Raw genomic sequence first — 23,581 nt, 5'->3', positions numbered from 1 at the left:
TAATAGAAAAGTGGGATTATTGTTGATGACTATCAAATTCTGGACCTGAGACATAGTCAGTAAACCCACAGAATATTAGTGAGTGAAGAATTATAGATTAATTTTCATCATAATTTCTAGCAGGTTTGTTTCTTTTAAGGTTGTATTTTAGATGTATGTGCAGCTTCTCTAATTCAGCTGTGAAACTCGTCATACACTACAGAACATGACTTAGTGAAGAGAGAAATCCTTTGTGCTCACCTTTAAAGTAAGATTGTACAAAATCAGAAGTAAAAAGCTGAAGGAGGGCTTGCTCGCACTTAGGGAAGTGCATATGCTGGGTGCAAAGGTGCTGTCCTGGGGTGCAGCGCGTAGTGCCTCTAATAGCTTTGAAATATTTTTCATAAAATTGTTTGATCTTGCCTCTCAGTATGAGAAGGTGAAGACACTGGTTGGGCTTTCAGGAGGAAGAGTGGGAATCCTGTTTTTTAAAAAAAGCTAACAGTTAATTATATTGCTCTATGCTTTCCCTGGCAAACATACACAGCACACTCTAAAAAAAATAGGGAGTTGCTGCTTGTTAATGGACTCTGCTATTTTACTACACTGTAGTCGAGCAGCCACCTACAGTTCGTCCTTATGTTAATACTAACGTTACCAATTTTAACATTATATGCCTCTTTCCACCAGCCCCTGTTGGAACCAACAGCCTACGGCAAGTGCTGTACTGCCTTTTACTTAATTGCTTCTTAAAGCTAACAGTGAATTACATTAAGTGTAATTTCATTGTCGTTGGATCTTGGCGAGTTTGAGGTGGCACGTTTGCCATGGGAGTTCTTTTTCTCTGGTTCAGTGGCTATATCCGGGTGGGATGCATTTCTCCTGGAATAATCCAGGAGAATCTTTCCTTTGAAGAGGAACAGATGTAGATTTACATATCTGGAGGTCTCTGGCCTCTGATGAGATTAGTTGGTGTTTTTAAACCCTACTGGAAGGTGCATATTTAATAAATGCCTAAAGCAAGCCTGTGTGAAATGGCTGGGCCCTGGGAGACTTTGAATGAGAGGAGAGGAGGAGATGTCAAGTCGCACATTGTGGTACCATCATAATCACTGCTGAAAATAGGCCAACACTTGAAATAACAAATAGATTCAGATTCTGCTGTAAAAGAGGTAAAGAAAGTATGGACAATGGAACTGCCTCAAAAGCATTTAGCTTCAAAATTCAGCTGATCAGTTTGCTTCTAATTTCTACATGTTGAGAGAGAGATGAAAATGCACAGGCTTAAAAGTAGCAAAAAAAAAAAAAAAAAATCCAAGTAATCTGTGCTGTTCTAACATACTTATTTGAGGTAGTTGCATGCCCCGGAATAGAAATTAGTATTTCTACTCTACTGAAATGATATATTTTGAGAAGGAGGGGAAAGGCTTGTTGTAAAATTAGAGATTAAATAACTTTGATGAGAAAGACTAAGCTTATTTGACAGCAGCCTGCCTTCCTTCTAAATAGGAAATAAATGTGAAACAGAAGTTAAGGATTCTGCATCCAAACACTTACTTTTGTGTGCTGTTTATTTAGATACATCTGTAGCATATATGATATTCTGGTACAACAGTAGCAACACATTCTTGTTATAATTGCTATTTTGGATCCAGATCCTGTAATGATTTTTGCATCACACTCACGGTATTTGAAATTGTGCAGGTGCTTATAAACACGTCCCCCTTCCTTCCTCTCACCTCCTTTCAGGTTATCACAGGATTTTTTTCCCCCTCAGAAGCTCAGCATCTGTGTATTACTCTCCTGACTGTCTGTTGCAGCCTGTGTTGCACAGCAGGTTCTGTAATACCGTTTCCTCCAACCTGTAACGTCCTGGTTGAGCTGATACCCAGCCGCCTTCATCTCCTGCAGCATCCTGCCTCTTCTACCCCAGCACTGACAACACTCCTCTTTCATGCTGTATCCAGCTACACCCGGGTAGACAGCTCTTTTCTCCTACACCGCATCCCACCGTCACCTACAATGTCATCTGCTCCCTCCTGTCATGTACAGCCCGAGTGTGTTCCTGCTAGTGCCTACAGCCTTAGGCCAGCACTGTCACCTACAGCATGTTTGCTACACACTTCCTCTTATTTTAATGCACCTATATATTCATTCCTCTGTTCCCTCCTCTATCCAGCAGAGATTCACATGCTGTCCACTGCCATTTGCATCTATCATTTATCTTTGTATTACCACTAAAATGTCACCGCAGATTGAAATTTCGTGGGATGGGGGTGTTTTATTATTTAAGGAGGCCTTGCAAAACCTAGATGCCAGGGTGACATGGGCAGTAGCCTTATCTGAGGTACATGCAGGTCTCAAGCAAAGCCTGTAAGTGACAGTGTCAATCCCTCAGTGAAAGGGCAAAAAGCTAAAAGAATACAAGGCTCGGCTGAGATTAGCGGAGAAGCAAACAGAGAGGGCGCAACAAAAGAAGGTGCTCAGATCTGTAGATAAGGAGCTTTCGGAGGAGACTGAGCAAGAACCCTATTTAACTCCCTGCGGAGCACCAAAGACTCTGCAAAGCTCAGGCACCGAGCGGCAGGAAAGATGAAACAGCAACAGTTAAGACAAGAATACTTCACCCTAACTAAGCTGCATCTGCTAGCTGAATTTTATTGTGGACTGAGAACTAGTTCCCGCTCTAGACCTAATTTCATTTCCTTTTAGAAAAGCTACCAACTGCTACCCAAATATGCTATTATTGTTCCCCAGCACCTAGCGATAATTGCCTGGTTGGATACAAGCAATGTTTTATTCTTACCTTTATTTGGTTGAGGTTGGGGAGGGAATGCTTGCCGTCAGGCTCGGAACAGGAAAGCCCTGTGCAGTGTTTGTGAGCGGTGTCTTTGCAGTGATGACAAAAGTAATGTAAAATTGCTTTGGGGGGAAATTTATTCCTGTGTTGAGGCTCAGCCCAAGGTCTAAGCATCAGTTATGTCCTTTTAAGCCCTATTTTTGAGGCATAAGTGAGACTAATGGTGCATTGGTATAGACTTTGTGCAGTGGAAAATGTTGCTCTAGGGATTCAGTCCTTGGATATTATTCAGGCAAAACTCCCAATTGTTTTCAATGTGCAAGTGCCACAAAGGCCCTATTCTGAGCTCTCTCTCATTAGGTTGCAAAACCGCTTCAGTTGTATCCTATGGATTTCACAGGCATAGACTTCCTGAACTCCCACTTTGAGGGAAGAAAGGTTTCACGTTTGGATCTCTGTTTTACTAACGCACCAGCAAACAAGCCCCCACAGGACCACGTAGGACAGCTGCAATATAAATATTATTCTGAGAAATAGTCAACATTTGAAAGCCCTGACCACATGGTGACATTGAATTTAGCACACTTTTCCCTGTCCTTGGAATAAAAAGATACCTAGGGAAAGTATAGCTAGTAAATGGCTGTTGACTTTGCTTTTTATCTGAACTTTATTATTACATACAACTTACCAGTCAGATAAAAAAACTCTGACATAAAAGTAAATATAAATTAAAGTAATTAGAAGAAATTAAAAAGCCTCTGTTATCAACAAGGTGATAGCAGATTGTCTACTAGATTGAAAAACAGCATAAATAAATACTGTATTGGAAAACAGCGGTATTGACGGTACCTGTCACGCAAACTGTCCAGCACTGGGTACCCCGAACAGTAAAACACTCCCGTAATGTCTGATCTCATCCGTAGCTATTTCTGACCATTCACTAAAGTACTGCTTAAACTCATCTGACTAGGTATGAAACTATGCCATACAGAGAACTTCATGCATTTTAGGGTTGATTAGACAAGTTCATGTTCTGGAGATGCCACTATATTATATACCAGACATTATTTATTTATTTATTTATTTATATGTATACACACCAGACTTAGGCTTCAGATAGAAATCCCAGCTTTCTATTGTGTCCAGTAGCCTTAATACAGCTTCCTTTGTATATAATCAGATTCTCCTCCTCTTCTATGGTTCAGCATTTTTGAATACTCTCACAAACAGCATTTCTGTCGGCTTTCTGGGCTGCTGGTAGGTTTGTGTGAAGTGGAGATGTGTTCCTGTGTTGGTATGCCTGCATGCTGTCATTGCAAACTATGCTGTCCACTCAAACTCCTATTTCTAAATACCTCTGCTTATATGTCTTTGTCATCGAGATGAATCCCAACTCAACTAACCAACCAAGCAAACCCCCTTTTTTGTCTATCGTATTTCATGCACTGACTCTCATGTCTAGTACTATTATTAATTTTTGCTGTCTTTTCCCACTTTAGCCCTGCTGTGAAAGCCTACTTATTCTGCTTTCCTGTGGCTGTGGAGCAAGGGCCAGCAGCTAATTCAGGAGGTACTTCCACAAGCCTCTTATTATTGGCACGTTTTCTGCCTTTTTGTTAGCACTAGTGATGGATTCAGAAAGGAAGAAGAAAGAACTGAGGTTTGCTGCCTCAGCAGACAAAATAACTCTCCTATAACCCACCTCTCCAAATATGCTAAGGCTTTTTTGGGGTATATAGTCCATAGTTTTACTGGGTTATTTTATCAACTCAGAGAATCCTTTCAGGCTCTCCCATCTGTGTGCAGGAGTATAACGTCACAGAGTCCTTTACAGATACTTTAGTACTGCTTTTTGATGCTGATCACAGTCACAGAGTTACAAGAGCCTATGCTATAGGTAGATCACTCCCTCTCTGGTATTGCAAAAAGCAATTTAGTGGGCTTTGTCAGAAGAGCGATGTTGTTTCTTCTCTCCGTTTCAGGAAAGTACAATTTTTCCAGATTTTGTCCTGGCCCTTTTTATCCCTGCAGCTAAATTACTCTCTCTTGATAATACTGAAAAGAAAAATAGAGGTCTGACACCATTTTCTTCTTTTTTTTATTTCTTAAGATAACAAAGAATTGAATGCTGATACAATATTTAAACTGCAAGTTTTGCTGTTTGAAAATTTGCAAATTGAAATATGTAAATGTTGCTGGGTAAGGTATCCTGGCCTTGTTTCTTGGCCATAGTATTTCTAGCACATCTTTGGTTACGTGTAGGCATTACTGTCTTGTTCCTCATTATTAATTTGGACCATTTATCTACAGAATGATGTGGCTGAGTTAATGTTTCTGAGGAGATTTTATTCCTGTCTGTCTTGAGCTTTTTATTAGCCCATGACTATTGCATTTAATAACTAATATTTTCTTGTCTCATGGCAAGAGAATGGGAAAATTGACCTCTGCTCCCTGTATGTTATCCTGCTGACATTTCCGTGGATGTTCCTTATTCAAATCACTATGAATTAGGGCAGTATAAGACTTCCCTTTTTTCTCCCAAACTTGTTTCATAAGTCTTAAAAATTTTATCTTAAAAAATTAACTTTTACAAAAAGTTTTTAAGAGTTTTACCTTTTTAAAAATTTATATATTTCTTCATGTCGTGATTTTTTTTCTCACTTCTAAATTCTCTGTTGATTGTAATTAGGTGCTCTCCAGGTTTGCAGAATTTAAAAAAACAGTTTTCTTGCACTATGCATGACAAAGTGCTCAGTTCCTATGATTTTATCATGTGCTTTACCTGTGAAATCACCATGTGTTCATCTAAATTAACCTTTCTTATCACTAGCTCTTCTCTGGAGATCCGTATCTAAATTGTTCAAAACACTTAATATGGTTTTATAGGCTTATTCTGTGAAGTTTCTATTAGTCTCTTTGGAAAGTGTCTGCAAGCACAGCTCAGTGCTTTGCAGTCCTCAGAGCAGCTCGCTGCCCCTTGCCAGGAGCTGGTGTGCAGTTGGCAGGTGTCCACGTGGTGAGGCAAGCGGGGAAAGTCCCTTCTCCGCAGTCGCTGCGGAGGCAGGTGAGCTGCAACGTGATGGCATGGTTGAGGACCGTCCTGCGATTGCAGTGGAACCATGTCTGGTTCCACCAGCTGAAGGTCTCACGGACCCGAGCTTAAGGATGCTTTCTCAGTACTGGGCTCTGGAGCAAAAGCCATCTGAATATCCATGTAGAAGAAGCAGAGTCTCAGATTTTTCCTTCCTGTCCCCTACCATCAGACTAACCAGCTCCGTTGCAGAGGACTCGGGCCTAGATTTTTATGAGTTTGGGAAGAACTGCATAATTTTATAATCATTCCACCTAACCTTTAAACTCCATTTGGACAATCTGGTCTCTTATTTTTTTGCTTAAGAGGTTGTGGTGAATTGATCTGTGTTAGTGTTGTAATGAATAATATTTATTTGTCATTCTTTTTTTCATTGCATATGCATATTGGCTTTCTTTGTCATCAAAGTGGGACATACAACAAGGCACTTTCTTGTGCAGAAACTGTGAATGGGTGCCAGGTCTTCTGCCTAGCTCTTGGAATAATTACTCTTGCATATAATTTTTCTTCTTTGCCATTTTGCTTATTAGCAAGCAAAAAGAAATGTGTGTGTCCATTTAAAAAGCCTTTATTTCTCTCCTTTAAAAAAAATTACAAAGGAAGAAGGGAGTAAAATCAAAGAAATATTTTGTAGAGATTCCAAAATATTTGCACTATCTGTGAAACAAAATGTGGGAAATAGTATTTTGGCTAAACCGTTTATCCTGTTTTCACTGATAAGCAACTTCTCTTCCCAGTGTCAGATTACACTGTCATCCTTTACTGCGTGTCCATGTGTAGGCCAGTGAGTCATCTCATCATAAATGCTTTGCTCTTGTTTTTTACATCTTACAGGAATTACTTTAAAATTTGAACATTAATTTATGGAAACTCTTTTCAGCTGTCTCATTTTGTTCTCCTTGCATTCCTTTTTATTCTGTCAGTCTCCTTAATAAAGCACCCATTTCCTTATGTTGAGTTGTTGAGGTTTTTTGGTTTTTTTTAACATTTTGCTCTGAAAGATATTATGGAAATTATCTGAGTTTTCTAATTTAAAACCTCCTTGTTTTGTATTTACTAAAGGTATGTACAAATAGTGCCTAGTTTCCTAGTTGGTGGTAAAAGTCTTGTCAACTAGAGCTACACAGAGAATGTATAAAATAGCTGTCAAAAATAAATACAAAGAATAACATCAGTTGGGAAGGAGGAGGGAGGTGTTTGTGTTTCCTCTAAAATCAGTTGAAGTTTATTTTCTAATTATAGTGGGGACAGGATTGGGCCTGAAGACCGTAAAATGAGATCATTGCTATTATCTACGAAATCCGCAGTGAATCAAATTGTCAAGACCTGTGAGTCCTTTCCTGCTCTTCCTGCTGAAGACTTGTGCTTGTGCAGGTGCCTAGCACCAAGATCTATCCACAGTTCCCTCCCCTCAGCTTTTATCTGTAGCCTCACTAACCTGTTTTGCTGTTATATTATACCCAGAAGACTTGCCTCATGTAAATCAGGAAAAACATCTGGAAATTAAGTTTCAGCATCAGTGATTCAGAGTACCTTCTGAAAGGAGAATAACCAGGAGCAAGGTGACGCCGTGGCAGGAGCTGTGGTGGCAGTCCCAAGGGGAGGCAGCAGTGCCATGATTAGCACCTGCCTTGCACGCCTTTCTGTTGGCACCCAAGTTTTGAAAGATGCTTGAAACTTTTTGAGGCCTTCGACTAAACCAGTGTTAAAGCTTGATGGTCTTTCTCTGCTGCCTACTGTCCTATACGTCTGGATGGCAGGATGCCCATGTGCAAGTTGTTGCTCTGGGGTTTACGTGTGTTGTTGCAAATGCCAACGCTGCAAGTGCCATTTCTTCTTGTGGAAATCACTTCATGGTGACAGTTCAAAGGATGAGCTCTCTCTGCTAATTTAGGTTTAAAGCATATCTGTTAACAGGACCTGTGTAGTAAAAATGGTAATGTGGGATTGTTTGGGTGTCTCAATAAGGTCATCAGTCCTTGAATGAAATCCTCTCTCATGCAAAACCGTCACAAGACCAATGAATCTTTTAAGTCTTCAAAATAGGCCTTGATCTCAATTTGCATAGATCTCTATAGAAAATATAAAGTTCCATGTAAGAGAGGCTGCTCCCACTGACTGTTACCCCATTAGGGAAACTGAACCCGAATAAATGATAAGCAAGTGTCTGCAACTTTAAACCAGTCCAGGCATCTTGGATTCATGAAAGGTAACTTGGTATTCAGTTATATAAGTAAATGCAACTTAATCTTTTTTGCGTTGAATTTATGCAAGCATCCAACAATCTTTGCACCTCAAAAGAAAAGCAGTGATGACTAATTACAGGCTAAGAGTTAGGAAACCCTTTCTTAAATCAAAGGTAGAGGCGGTAGAGTTAGAACTTCCCTGAAGCACAAATAGCGCATAGTCTCTCCTCATGTTTCTCATCTTGTTCTTCACACTCTTAACTTTCCCTGGAATGATATCCAAGAATGAACTATAGGAATAGCACTGAAAGTCAAAACACAGATTTTGTGTAGGCCCCCTTTTTTTTTTTTTCTCTCCATTGTGGAAACTCTGCAAGTTTTAACTTATATCTCCTTGCTTTATTCTGTAGTAAAGGTTGGCTTTGGGTGTAGCTCTGAGTCCCATCTGTTTATCTCTTCATTTGAAAGATCATAGTGAGATGATGTGCTGGGTAAATAGTAAATTATTTCCAAGTGCTGTGTAGACTCTAATTCATGAATTTGTTGTCCAACAGAATAACTATTGGCGCCTATGAATATATGCCCCATTTAAATGAAAGGAAATAAAACCATAGACATACAAAAGCAAGATATATCTCATTCTCATAGTTTAAATTTTGTTTTCATGATTAACTCCATAAACAGTTATAAATGCAACAGAGGCTTATACAGAAATATAAATTTGAAGCAATCAAAATATATCTATGTACCTATTAATGCATGGACAGTATTTTTCTAAATCCATGGTAAATGCTACGTATATAATTGAAGTCCTAAATATCTTTGTTATAACATTGATAAGAAGTTCTAATGTGTTTAGTCATTTTTCTGCCACTGGTTTATACTTCAGTGCTAATTTGGTGTGGTTTGTCAGTAATTCCATCTGGACTTTATTTCAGATAATAGCCATACTTTCATTTAGTTGCAAAACACAGGTGATTTCCTACCACAGCCATCTCCCCTCCAGTGTGATGAGGTCCTGAAGCTCCTGTGTCTATATGAGTTGTACTGTTTTTCTAGAAAATGAGTTGTTACGTTCCAGGAATGAATGAGTTAAAGGCAGTGTTTGGATCAGTGTTGTGAAACTATATATTATCTATTGTATTTCCTTGGCCTTAAGTGGATTCTAGCATGGGATGAATTAGGTTGGCTAGATATTTTCTGCTGACTGTGATATCCCTGTTGAGCGGCTTTCCCAGTACGAATATATTTGGCCCTTCTTTTTTTTCCCCACAAGCTATATCCCTGTATAAAAACAGCTTTATCTCTAAAGAGCAAATAACACCCAGTGCTCATAACAGATGCCAAGAAATGTTTCTGTTTTGATTTTTGAAAATAAAAATTCAACTGTGTTCAATAAAATTCAGAAGCTGTTTTCCTCTGTGGAAATTAAAGGAATCCAAGGAAGTCTAGGAAGATAGCGACCTTCCTAATTAAAGCGGTAGCAACTGCAGGAATCCGGTTTTTACAACCACCTCTATCTCACTGTGCTGAGAACAAAGCAGTCCTCCATTAATATTTTATTTTCTCTTTTCTTCCACTGTAACAATGCTCTATGTTCTGTGAGAGGCCTGGAAAGACATGCAGAGCTATGTTAATTATGGTTTAAATAATTGACACTCTGATTGTGTTGTACTTTCCAAATTGTATGTGACGTGTCACTGGTTCTACACATAATTACACCTATTCGCTGGCATCATTTTTCCGCACTTACAGCACAGTATACAGTAGTCTACACTGCAAAATCAGATGCAGTAACTAATAACGTCTTCACCAAATGACCTTTGTTTTTAAACGCAAGGTGCGCGGGTAGCAGAGGAGGTCTGATTGCCATCCGAGCTAATGCATGCGTTGCGGAGGACCTAGTATGAAACAGTTAATGTCAGGGGAGTTGGCAGAGTGCATCAGAAGCACACTCCGAGCCTAAAGAGCGGGTATTAGGAAATTTCCAGTGTGGTCTGATGGTAATTCCTGATTTAACATTGCATCTAGCTTTTGAGCTTCTGGGAACCCAGCTATTTATTATTTGGCGTTTTATACGTTTGTGTGTTAACTGCTGGGATTATTAAGTACATCCAGCTATAGTACATACAGTACTGTGCAACAACATAAACAAGCTTTCAAGACTCATCTTCAGGTGTTGACTGAGTCATTCGGAAAGCTGGAGTGTATGTACATGTTCGGAGAGTGAGTAACTAACTATTTCTTGGAGTACCTCATTAGCCAACACGACTGCTGCACAGCAGTCTCCAGCGCAGGGTTCGTCTAGTGAGCAGCTAACTAAAAAATTAAATCCTGTCTCTAACGATGCTGCCTTAAGGAACTAAAAATATTTATGGCTTCTTTAAGAAACCTACATCTTTATGCACGATTGCAGCACGTGTACATTTGTTCGGAAATACTGTGAGTAACTCCCAGCGAAGACCCACCCACATTGGAGTTTTTTGGGCTACATCTGTCTGCTTTGCACGTTCGCTCTGTGCCTGCAAATAACCTTGCGCCCAACTGGAATTGTTAAGGGCGAGGGACTAGTGTTTGGAAAGGCTGCAAGAACGAGTTATCCTCAGGCAATCTGGGAGGTTTAGTGATAACCGCTGTAACAACTGTCTGTGTCGGTGCCCTTCCCTCCCAGCAGCAGCGAGGTGGCTTGCCCCCAGTGAAAGCGGTGGGATATGCAACTTCAGGTTTCCTGCGGATAAGCATATGTGCAAAAGAAGTTACTGCAGGGTAGCTGCTATGTTATAAATCCACCCCTTAGCTTACGTTGTAGTAACTTGTCTGTAGAACCAAACCTCTAATGTTTTTATGATTCATGTCCTAATAACGATTAACTGAAAATGGTAATGTAGAGAGGACCAGTGGAAACTGATTTTGGACCAACAGTAGCTTTTAGGTCTCTCTTCAAAATAACTTAAAAGGATTCAGTAAGGTCAGCATGTACTTTAGGGGCTTCTGCAATCTGGGGTCTTTGACAGTGAGTGTCTATGAGGGAAATTACCATGAATGAGTGGAAGAATGATGCTGTGTAGGCACCGTTTCAGAAAAAACTGTTACTACTGGTTATTTTGGACACAACAATTACAACATTTTTAAACAGAAAGAAAATAAAAAACAGTAATGTTCTTGTCATATAATAAACAAGTTGGTAACGTATATAAAAACTGGAACTACAGCAGGATGGAAATATTTGTGATAGGAATGGCCATTAGTATTGCAGAAAAATTCAAATATTCAAATATTCTTTGCATTTGGCCCATAATCTTATGCAGATATAGGAAAATCAGGAACAATAACCGTTTATCTAAAGCAGTATAGCAAGGTGAATGCTATTGGGATAAAAGTGTTTTCTGTGACACGGGACACTGGAAGCAGCTACCTAGAAGTAGTTTGGAAGGTGGATCTCCTATGATATTAGGCTAGATGCACAATACATCCCAGAAACCAAAAAATTTGTGACAGATGAGAGAAGAGAAAATAAAAAGCTATGATGCAAGCTAGCCTGTTGAAGAGAAATGGATAAGAAAGTCCTTCTCTAGATACGTCAGATGGAATTTTCAGAAGTACTTAGCAGTTGTCTGTGCCTGGCCCAAGCCAGAAAGCTGTCTCTCCTTAGGACATCGCTTAAACATGTGGTTACACACGGCCGATGCTGATGGCATGCAAGTGATGGGCTAAAGCTGCGTGTCCTGCCTGTGGGTGGACTTAGGAATGTGCAGAAGTGCTTTGTCTGAGCCACAGACCCGCGTTAGAGGCCTCCACGCATTGGCAGAGGTTGAAAAGGTTTGTTCTGAAAATATATAATGTATATTTTTAACACTGAAATTTAAAATAAAGTAATGTTTAGTGATATTTGGTGTTGTTAAAAATTAAAAAAGCACATGCACAAACTTCCCCTCTTATTTTCTTGTGCAATATTAGAGTTCAAGAGCTTTTTTTCTGAAAATATCTGCTTTTTGTTGGTGGAAGGAGGTTCATACTTACAAAGGGAATAAATGCTTTTACTCAACACAGAAAATTGTGGGGAGGCACAAGAGAAATGGTGCAGATTAAAAATATAGAGCTTTTTTTTTACATTTTAGAAGTTTAGTGCGCATGGTTAAACATCTTAGAATGATAGCTTGTCAGAGCTTTTTCATATCAGAAGTCAATAGAAAATTGCTCTGTAAATTCAAAAACCCATATTGCTTCCATATCAGGGATAAGCATAAGTCTTGTTTTCATCTTGTTTTCTCTTATTCCTTGGTGTCATTACCAAAACATGTATTTCAGTGCATTAGAAAAGTAATCTGAGTCAACTGATACCTGAATCAGTTCTAGGATACATGTAATTTCCTGTGAAGTTGCACAGAGAGAACTGATTTCAAACGTGTTTTAGGATTAAGGTGAAGGGATCAAATAGGAACCAAACTCATATCTTATAATAGAATTTGGTCTGTTGTAGGATCAGACCAGAATCTTGTAGGATGGTGCTTGTGACATACTAATTCCATGTCTACATCTTAGTATCACCCCTTTAAGAAAAGGTGGGCAGGGAAAGTGGTGAATTAGTAATAATTGATACTTATGAGACACATGAAGGAGTACCAGAAATGTAAGAGAAACTGTTTTCCTATATGCTTTCCCGTATGCTGTACTTGCAGATAATAAATTTTAGTATGTGATCCTAATCTAGCGCAGAACGTGGGAAGAACCTCGTGTTTGCTGACCACTCGTGCTCTAAAGCTTCTGATACGCTTTGGGTCCCAGCCAGCTTTCCTGGGGAGCTGGCCTCAACCCTCAAATCATTGCGATGTGTATCAGTTCTCGCCACTGTTGTTTTCCATGATTGACGCTTGCTAGTGTTTGTTTGAAAAGATGACTGTAGACTGAGTCTATGAAATGTTCTAAATGGCTTAATTTTTTGTTTTACTAAGATATTTCCTATTTTCTGGAGCAGAGCCTGTGTTTGAGATGTAAATCTAAGCCAGTTTAGCAAGTGGGTATTCTGCTTAAGGTTGTGCTTTGCTGCACGACGGAGGCTGAAGGCAACTGCAAGATGTTCTTGTAATTTTTCTTTTAAATCTGGTTTCCCAAGGAAATCATATGCTTTTTTGTCTGCATGTTTTCCACTAATAATTTTTGGACAGTTTTACTCTCATTTGGCAGAAAAGTAAATTTTGAAATTTATTAAGTTTCATGAGACTAGGTGACCAAGGAGGGGAAAGGGATGCTACTACTGCCCTCCCTCAGGAGAGCTTGATGGTGTGCACGAACCTCCTCTTAGGCAGTAGAGAATTTGCCCCAGAGGTGACAGGGATGTGAGAGCTGGTGGGCAGCCCTAAGCCCTAGAAATCAGGCTGCGAAATAATGCTATAAACAGCAAAACCAGTTTCATGAGGAATCTGAGCTTTTGGGGCAGAAGCACAGTTCTGACTAGGTTCTTTCTCTATGACCTCAGAAAGTTATATATGGTAGGATCTAGTTCTCAGAATTAATCTGTTTCCAAACTATATTTGTAGCTATCCAGTCGATAGCTGTGGACATATGAACATGTAGTTCTCTATCCATTAGTATGTGCACATATATTTACATATGCATTTATTGTTTATGATATCATATTTAGATATTTTACATGTTTCACATAGAAACGTTTTGTGAGCATGGATTTTTACATGTTGGGTGTTTCAAGTCTGTAAAACTATTTTAAATATTATCTATCTGGATTCCATCATTTCAGCTTTGCCTTCAGAACTGCTTGCTTTAGAGGAACAAACTTCCCTTTCTCCTTTCCACTCTTCCCCCCATCCTCCCCCACTTAGGTGGCAGCAGTCATGATTCAGAAAGTACTCAAGCAGCCAAATACTGTCTAGAATTATCAGTTGATCACAAATGTTTTTTATATGTATTTAGTACTCAGTGTTTTCAGAAGAGACGAGTGATACAGTGTTACTCCAAACTGGATACTTTAAAGGAGTGTAGTCTTTATTTAATGCATAGCCTCCCTTCTGCGAAAATCAAACTTACATAGCAAGGTCATGACTATGGGTAGCTCAATAAATGTGGCTCAGTAGTTGCTATTAAAAAATTTAAAATGTGTCTATAATCCTTTGATTATGAAGTAGTAATTTTATTCATATTCCAGCATCCACCATGGATGTTTCACTACCACGGAAGTTGTACCAATGAATAAGTGAATTTTCTATATAGCGCCTTCAGTCCCCTCATAATCATAGGACCACCAACCTTCCTGAGTTTGCTGTCCCCCCTCCTAAACGATCGAGTTGTATTAAAGTCCAAATGAGTAACTGATGAGCTCTCATTTGGTAGAGTCTTAAATGAAAGGTCATCTAGGCCAGCTTGTTATCTTTGCAAACCCTGAAAAGGTTTTTTTGTTCAGTCAAATACACTTTTCAGCATTTACTGTGAACATGCAAACGTTTTCCAGTTATATTGTTTTAATGGAGAAGCAGCCATGAGTGATGTAATTCTACATTGTCATTTTTGTTTTCTGTGCAGCTGTTGCAAAATTAAAAAGCTGTAAACTTACAAATGGCTTCATATGAAGCAATACACAGCGTGGAATTTCCTGCTGGTGGTTAAAATAATACAATTACTTTTAACAGATGAAAGCAGTTAAGAGTCCAAAGCAGTTTCTATTTAAAAAAAAAAAAAAAACTTCTGGAAGTATCCTTTAAAAAAAATTTGCTTGAAAACAAGAGAAAAACAAACCTGTCTTAGAATATTTTTATTCTTTTGGCATTTTGACATACAACACAGATCAGGAAGAATAATCACAATGGCAGGTAAGAAAAAGGTAACAGAAAAGCTTTATTTGAGTACAATTCACGAAATGTACATCTTAGTTTATCGTTGTATCCATCTGCACAATAAAACAGCCATATGCTTAGAGACGACATTGTCTTTTCCTTTTTTTTTTTCCCTTACATCAAAAAAAAAGTCATTAAGTTTGACAAGAATGGTACATTTTGTAGTAATTACTGGGGAACACAAAACAAAACCAGGCCACTTTCACAATGTCCATGAATGTCCTAATGCACCAAAGAATGTTTTTACATTCTGTTCGAAGGAAGCTGATTAATTGGTTCTTTGTACCTCCAAATTGAAATCACCGTGTAACCTGGTTGTTTTCAGCACAGGAAGCCTTTGGGGATGCCAAAGTTTGGACAGGAGTCTGGGGCACAGAGGAGTCCCAGAACTATTGTGTGCAGTGAGCTGTGAAGTCATTCAGAAGAGAAACACTCAGCATCCTTTATTTATTTGCATTGAAATATTTATCTGTGATGTGAGGCATTCATAATAGATTGTCAATCTCTTGTGCCTTGTGATGAATCCGGGCGTCTTGCATTGAATTCTAAGTATTTCCTTCAGTGAATAATTTCATAATCATCACATTTCCAACCTATGAATGTTCCCTGACCTTTGGATCCAAATTATCTTTTTTTTCCTTACTCTAGGAAGGGAAATATCAAACCGTTAATTTTCTATGTTTGAAAAAGCAACTCACCTGCCTAAATTATTAATTTTTGAACTTAGAGATTAAAACTCAATCAACCTGAAAATTCATGTCTTGCTGCTCTTTCCTGATAATTGAAGGAAATTATTTATGTAGCATAGATTAATATTGTTTCATGTTCTACCTGACATTCCAGATTAAAGTATGACTTTGAAATAGAGGTGGGTTGGGACTGGAATACCCAGCACAACCACTCTAGTACTTGGAAAGCAACGTGTTAGGTTCTTAGTACCTACGCTCACAAAGGAGGTCAATTTTCACTTCCATCTTGTTAAGTACTGGGGGGAATGGAGAGAGAAATGAGCTTGGGAGACTGTAGAGAAAGGGTACGAATGTGTGATAACGACGAGTACTGTACATCCTCGATCGTGAGTGCTGAGCTGCAGAGGGAAGGATGCCACAGAAGGCCTGCTTTCAGCAGAAAGATGGGAAACTCTTCAAGCTGCGTCTAGCAGTGTTGTAGCCCTCTCTGAGCTATACACTGATATTGAGCAGGTTCTGTCTTTTTTGCCATTCTGGGACAGACAAACTCCCAAATAACATCTAAAAATAACACTTAGCATTTCTGGCATGACTGCAGGCCTTTTTCTGTAGTGGAGTGAGCTGTGCTGACCTACCAGCACAGGAAGGTTTCTTCTGCTTTTTGAGGGAGCTTTTCTCAGCCTTTTTTCTTTCCTTTCTTTTCCCTTTGTCTCTGATTGAAAAATGAGGTTGGAAGCAACAGAAAAGAAGGCAGTTTGGAGGATGCTGAACAGCATTAACCCAGAACGCAAAGGGTGGAGGTGTATCTGCTCATTGCTGGCATGCAGCCATCATGGTTATCAGCTTAATAGCCTAACTTAACAGGAAGAATTACACTCGTGACCTTCTGCTCCAATAGCACAAGCTTCTAGCACTTGAGCTAGAGGAGGATCTCCATTAGTAGTTGCTCATTGTCACAGGGCACGTATCCCTCTCTTGGGCCAACCACTTATAATGACAAGCTATCATAAACAGTTGAACAGCTCTGATTTTGTCCAGTAGAGGGAAGTGGATAGACACAAACACTAACTCAATATATTAGGAAGAGATATCATCAACATATTAACCGCATCATGCATGATTGGTAAAAGACATAACAATTGCAGGAGAAACTTGCATTTCTCACCTCTGCCAGAAAACTCACTATTGACTAAGGATCATTTCCACTAGAATTGCTTTTTCTTGCACTGTCACTGTTCTTTGAATTACAGAGCTGCCAGAAAATAATAATCTGGATCATAGACCAATCTACCTGGCTGCTGAAAATAACATGTTGCTTTCAGCAACACTCATTAACTTCAGTTTTTTTAAATAAGGCTCTTGGGGCAAGAGGACCATTGAAAAATACCTTTAAGTGAGAGCTGGCAATGAGTTGCATTTCAAAAATAGGTGCCTTTTCCATCGAAATTAAAAAAAAAACTGAAATTGGATACTGGCACAGAACTCATCCAAAGTGAAGACACTAAAGCATTTGGATGCTTTCTGAACAGTTTTCTATCGGTTGTTACTTCTGGAGTAACAAATGGTAAAATCAAAATGTTTCAGAACGAGCTTTTGTAGACCACCATTCACTCATTTGCACTAGTCTGTTGTCTACTCCCTGGGGAGAAAGACAGCTACTGACCTTAGAATTGCCTCTTGCCAGCTTCAGCTGTGTAGGCGCTACCTCTACATTAGGGAATAAATGGGCAGTGTCTGTTTTGGGATCATGCGTTTGGCTTATGAGTCCTGTTTTAAGAGAGCCTTTAAGAAAAAGGCGTATCATTCAATAACAATGATCATACTTGCTGTGCCGTGGAAACATGGCCAACCATATCAAATATTCCAAGCAAGTTGAAAGGCTATCATCAGCCCAAGCTTTCTTTGGAAAGCTTTCTTTGTCCCTTGAAGCAGTTCTCTTTCTCTTTTAATGCTGAGTGATTCTCCACAAGGTCCACCAGTTCCTTCCTCTCCATCGGCTTAGTTGAAGTGTCCAAATTTTAAAGGATGCCAACTGGCTTGCAACCAGCCATTTATACAGCAGCTCCTGTTTCAGCAACATTTTTTTCCACCAACTTTGGCTGTTTCTCATCTTCATCCTTTTCTGTACAGAACTCTGAAGTCCCTGTAGAGGTTTCATGACATCCTGAAGCCTTCATCAAATGGTAAATTGGTATTCTGTTAGGCTGTCAAAAAGGATTAGAAGGAGGGATCTATTCTTATTCTTATTCTCATTCTTTAATGACAAGTTACATTGCCAGCCTTTCCACTAAATCACATTAGGCAAGGACTAATTTACCTCTTCGTACCAAAGTAGAGAGAAGACAGAAAAAATGTTCCCACTTAGGACATGCTTTGAGAATTCAGAGAATTCCTGTGATACTGTAATTTTATTTTCAAAGAGACTTAGCATTTTATTAGTGTGGAAAAGCATATTCACCCCTAAAACTGCTTTTTTGTTTGTTTTGGAAGTATAAATACACCCAATTTCAGTAATTGTAAAGCCTAAAAATAATCCACATTGGGGAAATTCATCAAAATCATGAACAATTAGCTGGAAAGTAAAGATGCTATATTTTCCAGCACTGTTTTCACCTTTGCAGCTATCATATGTGTAGATCTCGCACTACAGCCAGTGTCACTGCTCATGGAAGTAACCGTTAAGAGTGGTATATACCTTACGCAGTTGGAGTCCTTGGAGAAGGAGGAAATGTGCAATGAAACATCGGAAGCCTGCTTCTAGAACTGGTACTGTTTGAGTAAGGACAACTTCCCCACATGTAGTGGAAAGACTGGACTTCAAATGAGGAAGGAGGAGGTGTCTTGAAAAGAGGGCAAAAAAAGAGAATATCCACAACTGGCATGATTCACACCAAAAATTCCCTTTGTGAGTCTTCCTTTCATGTTTGGAATGCTGGCACAAAAGACGCGGTTAATGCTGCTCTTTGCTTTTTGCCATTATGATGATATATGTAATGATGGGACAGACTGGGTTAATTGCAAGGATACGACTGGCAAACGTAACCGAATAGTAGGCAGTCACGATTGCACTGTTCATACACAGAGCAGGAAGAGTTCAGTGAGTCTTAATACTGTGCTGCATCCTGCAAGACCAGGGTGCCACACGTTTCCAAGTATGAGAAATTCTGCATAAATAAGACATTCAATTATTTATGAATAGGCTCTAAGTCAGTGATTAATTAGCATTTTAAATATGGTTGATTAACACATTAACCCTATTTTATGAAAACTCTTTTAAAAGATACATATTACATGTGCTTCCATTTGATTTTCACATTTCTAATGTCTTTCATCTGTTAGATTACTATGTCCTATAAGACTTTCTGGAATGTTTAATTATTTACTTTACAAATGCAGGATGTTATAATGGTATTTGTAAAGAAAAAACTAGGATAACGAATATACAATACAGTATTAGCAGCTTTCCCAGCTGTTGACAGGAGGTTAGGGGGTATGAGTGGAGAAAGAAAGAAAATCAGAACAAGATAATAATGTTGCACTAGATGTATACAAGTGAATATGCAATAAGCATTGGGAATAGTGTACAACAGCAATAACATAATTTACCATTCTGTATGAAAGAAATATCTGAGGTGTGTTTGTCTGCATTGAAGATGTTTGGAAGCATTCACTGGAAAGCAGAATATAACCTAGAAACTGTTTGCATTGCCATTTACAGAAGAAAACATTTACTTGTTTAATAATCAGCTATTTATTTCTATTATTAATTATTCATCCACTTCTCAGAGATTACTAGCATACTAGCTGCTACTATATCAAGGGCTGGGAGTTTACCTGCCAGACCTAGCAGTGAAAAGAAATTTCTGATATATGAGCATATTTAGAGCCTATAAAGAAGACAGTAGAATAAAAAGGAGCAAAAGCCCCCACAACAGTAGCTCAGTTAGTTTTAGACTATTTGTTTCTGTGTAGATTGATCAAATGTCTGGAGTTGTCTAATAACCGCAAGATATCTCTTTCCTGTGCGTAACTTTTACAGGAGTTCCCTCAGCAATCTACATACTTTTCTCGTGTGATAAAATGAAACTATGCTGGGAGTGAAATTGTCAGAATTAGCCTTTTTTCTGAGGCCTCATCTTGTGACATACTGAACCCTGAAGATGTTCAGCACCTCGTAAGGGTCTGTATTTAAAACGTAGGCCTGTTCCCCTGAAGTTAATACAGCAGCCTATATCCTTACACGAGGGCCTGCGCTTGAGTACCCTGTATAACTGGATCTGTCCCCAGGTCTGCAAAAGGCAATAGGAATTGATTGCGTTAGACCTGTTCTCCCCAGTCAAAGAGCAGCGCTCTGTTTCTGCACTGTGAAGGGGGGGAAGAAGCCCTACAAAGACCCCTTCAAACTGGGCCTGAAATTTTCCAAAATTAGGCAGCCTGTAAAAGAGAAGAGGGGAAACGCATGATACCAAGAGTCAGCTCAGCTAACTCACCATGTGAAAAATAGCTTATTAACAGCAAAAACAGTATGTACAATATAACTCTATGGACTGAGGTAGTTGAAAAAGGATGTAATTGGCAATTCTTACCTGTCTTGCTTATTCAATGAGATTATTTGAGCAACACGAGAAGCACTTTGTCTATTAATGCATGCTATTAATGTCATTATCATGCTACTCAAGTCTGTGGCTCTGATTCTTCTCCAGAAATTCCTCTTTTTCAGTAAAGTTATTTTACCATCAAGACTGTCTTTGACCTTCACAGTGTTGTCTTTCCTACCTGAAAAAAACAGGTACTTAAAATTATTTGCTTAAGGCCTGGAAGGCAAAATATTTCATTTGTTGACTATAAGCGTACGTCCATGAAGGTAGCCACACAAAAAGTAAGAAGTCCATAGCTATAAAAGGTGAGAATTGGAGTATCTGGACAAGATGCATGCATTCCAGGAGTTAGGGGAGTATATGGCAGGGTATGTGATTACCATATATCAGGAGATGTGTGGAGCAAGTTCAGTGAAGTCATTATGATGATATCATTGCTGGTAGCCCTTACTTTGCATTACTAGTGGCCATTACTGTAGTCTAAATGGACATTGGGAGGAGATTATGGTGAAAGGTGCTAATGGCTTGCACATTAGAGATCATTAACATATAAGCACCCAGGATGAAAGTCCATGTACAAAGAGTTAAATAAATTGTGCAGCAGCTTCCCCCAGGGAGTCATTAAAGGTATTAGGCAAGTTTAAGCACTCCTCTTTATCTGGGCTATTAGACCTTTCAAACTAGAGGGTCTAAAGGAAGAGCTTCTGAGTAGGTTTTCCCAGGTGTAAAATCCAGCCTGTGGGCGGGGGTGAGGGGTGGTGGGTGAGAGTGGCAGACAATGTATAGTTTCAAGCAGGTAAATCTGAGTTGTCTAAATGCTGGAGGAAACACTGTTAACCCTGTACAGTCTTTGTGTGCAAGGGAAGAAGGTGCATCTTCTGGGGCTTCACTTTGGAATACAGTCAAATTACCCATCTCATCCTGAGCTGAAAGGTTAAATGTAATATTTTGTGTAATTGTCTTTTAAGGAAAAAATCTAGCGGAGCAGTAATATGCAGAGTGCAAGTATTCTAGCAAGTATGTGAGTATCTGCTATCATAAAGATTTTCCAATACTATTGATGTAAAACATTAGGCATTGCCAAAATCCTACTGTTTTCACTCCCTGGCTTGAATAAATAATAGAAAATAGGAATAAGCAGAAAAGTGGAATAAATTCTTCCTCTCAGCTGAGGCTTTCTTTGCAGATATCTGTGTGTTTTCCTCCTCCAGTATGCCTCCAGAGCTGATGGTAAAAGTAATTCAGAAACTTCAGCTTGCACAAAGCCATCAGTGCAACTCTCCTGTCAGAAGAATCCACCTTACTTACCCCAGAGTAACGTAATGCTATTTTTTACAACAGCTCTCTGTAGGTTGAAGTTTATTTTCAGGCCTTTCCATTCATGGCCAACCAAGACACACATGCAGTTTGAATGAATATTTCCTGCAGTATCTGATCATACTAGAGTAAATCAAGAGTAAGGGGTTTTGTACTGATGAGCTTTGCTTGAATCACCCATGGGAAGACATATGGCTGAGTCAGATCTATCTGCAGAAAGCTTTGCAACACTGACGTTTGTACAGAAATCTTCCTAGTGGAAGAAGATAAGTCAATATGAAAGATAAGTCATTGGAACTAAAACAAAACCAAAGAGCAAAATGGTAGAGCAGTAAAACAGAGCACTGTAGTTTGGATGAGAAAGAGACTCCGTTTGGGGTAATTCCATATGACTCTTGGGTTACGGTAAATGTGCTTGCAAATGCATGATGCAAATACCCTGGACTGCTGGTTCCAGGTCCTGCGTGCAAGTCAGAGGGTACGTAGCCAGGGAATGCCCAGCTCCCGCCCGGCCCAGGGGATTGGGTTTTCCTGCCAGTGTGGGATGGACCACTGCCTTGGTTATGCTAGCTTTTATGCCAGAATGAAGTCAGGATGTCACTGAAGTGCACATATTGTCCCAGGGAGGTTTGTCTCCCAGTTTTGACATAAATGCTTTAATGCAATTGTGTGATAAAGGCACAGACTGAAGGGAGAGGAAGAGGAGGACAACATGAGAATATTTCCACAGATGCTGTATTGAAGGTTCATAGCAAAGAAAGAGCAATAATTTTGGGTTTGTCCTACAAAATCCTTAGTCTTCAAAGGCTGCAAATCCTGTAATTAATTGACACGTAGAAAATAGGCTGTGCAGAAGTTAATTCACTAGGGACTACAGTTGCTGTGCCTGTGCCCTCCATGACTGTTACAGTCCTGATCTGAAGTCAGTTGAAGCCAATCGATCAGGTCCTAATTACACACTGATTAGTATCACTGCGCATGGCAGCATAGAATATCTTTAAGAATTAGAAGTCGCTGGATTTTTGGAGTAGTTCTTTTCACTATTTTGTGTGACTGATAACTTGCAGTGGGATTTAAACACAAATATCATTACTGAGAGACAACACTGTGTAAATGTTGCCAAGATAATAGATGAAATAGCTCAACTTCCAGTGGAAAAGTTTCAAAGGTTGGAAAGTTTCAGACAGGCATTTTTTGCAGGTGTAATGAAAGGATCAGCATGTATTTCCCCCAAAGGCTTTCATTTTTCATTTTTATCCTTAAGAGAAGCCAGTGGCACTTCCTAGATATTGTCATAGACTAAGGCACAAAAGAAGGAGAAAAAAGAAACAATTGATAAAAAAACAAAAAAAAGAAAAAGAAAAAGTGAATCAAAACATGACTCCTTGTTTTCAAGAAGAAGGGCCAACTTTTACTTTATAGTAACAGCTTTGAGATCAGCAGCTGTGGGATTACATGGCAGAGGTTTGTAAAAAAAATCAATAACTGCTGCTGTTTGGAGAGAGGGAAAGAAAGGACAGCTAACTAGACCAGATTGTAACAGTTCTGCAAGCAGTCACAATGCTCACCTTACAACAGCGCAGCCCTGCAAATTATTAAATAATAAATCACAAAGTCGAACAGTCTTGGGTGGACAGAATGCGTTTGACTGTAAAGCAGACAGAGGCCTATGAATTATTCACATCTCAAGCAAAGATAAAACAAGCAGAGAAGAAATGAGAAGAATTCTTCCAAACAGGTTCTCCTGTACTGAAATATAGCTTTTGATTACTGATACATATTTGGGGATTCAACTGGTCAAAGTCATGCCAGAACTAAGAAGAAGGAGACAACTGCAACCTAGGTTTAGCGCTATGGGAAAATCCTGGCATTAATAAGTAACTTCAGAAGTAATGTGCCTATGAAATAACATTTTGTAACATTAGTATGTTAGCAATTAAGGGGAAAAAACAGATCTCAGAGAATAATTGTCAGAGAAGTGTCAAGATCTCAAGTATTTATTTTTAATTTAGTGAGTTAAAACTTTAGCTTATTTTAATTAGAAAAGCAAACTGAGAATCTGCTTGTGGAAATGGT

This window comes from Apteryx mantelli, chromosome 10 (assembly GCF_036417845.1).
Source record: "Apteryx mantelli isolate bAptMan1 chromosome 10, bAptMan1.hap1, whole genome shotgun sequence".
In the NCBI taxonomy this organism is placed as follows: domain Eukaryota; kingdom Metazoa; phylum Chordata; class Aves; order Apterygiformes; family Apterygidae; genus Apteryx; species Apteryx mantelli.
The sequence above is the reverse complement of the archived record's forward strand: the minus strand, read 5'-3'. Positions refer to the sequence as shown.